Source organism: Rhincodon typus, unplaced genomic scaffold, assembly GCF_021869965.1.
Source record: "Rhincodon typus isolate 14 unplaced genomic scaffold, sRhiTyp1.1 hic_rhity00005034, whole genome shotgun sequence".
NCBI classification, from domain to species: Eukaryota; Metazoa; Chordata; class Chondrichthyes; order Orectolobiformes; family Rhincodontidae; genus Rhincodon; species Rhincodon typus.
In genome coordinates this window covers 1,372-1,788 of record NW_025970672.1, presented here as the reverse complement: position 1 = coordinate 1,788, position 417 = coordinate 1,372, and positions in this window count along the sequence as shown.

Below are 417 nucleotides of genomic sequence, written 5' to 3'. Positions count from 1 at the left end.
CACTCATCTCATCACTGCCTCACTCACACAGTCACTCACTCACTCACTCACCTCATCACTGCCTCACTCACACGGTCACTCATTCACCTCATCACTGCCTCACTCACACTCACACTCACTCACCTCATCACTGCCTCACTCACACAGTCACTCACTCACTCACTCACCTCATCACTGCCTCACTAACACGGTCACTCACTCATTCACCTCATCACTGCCTCACTCACACGGTCACTCGCCCACTCACCTCATCACTGCCTCACTCACACGGTCACTCACCTCATCACTGCCTCACACACACAGTCACTCATTCACTCATCTCATCACTGCCTCAGTCACACAGTCACACACTCACTCACCTCATCACTGCCTCACTCACAGTCACTCACACTCACTCACCTCATCACTGCCTCACTC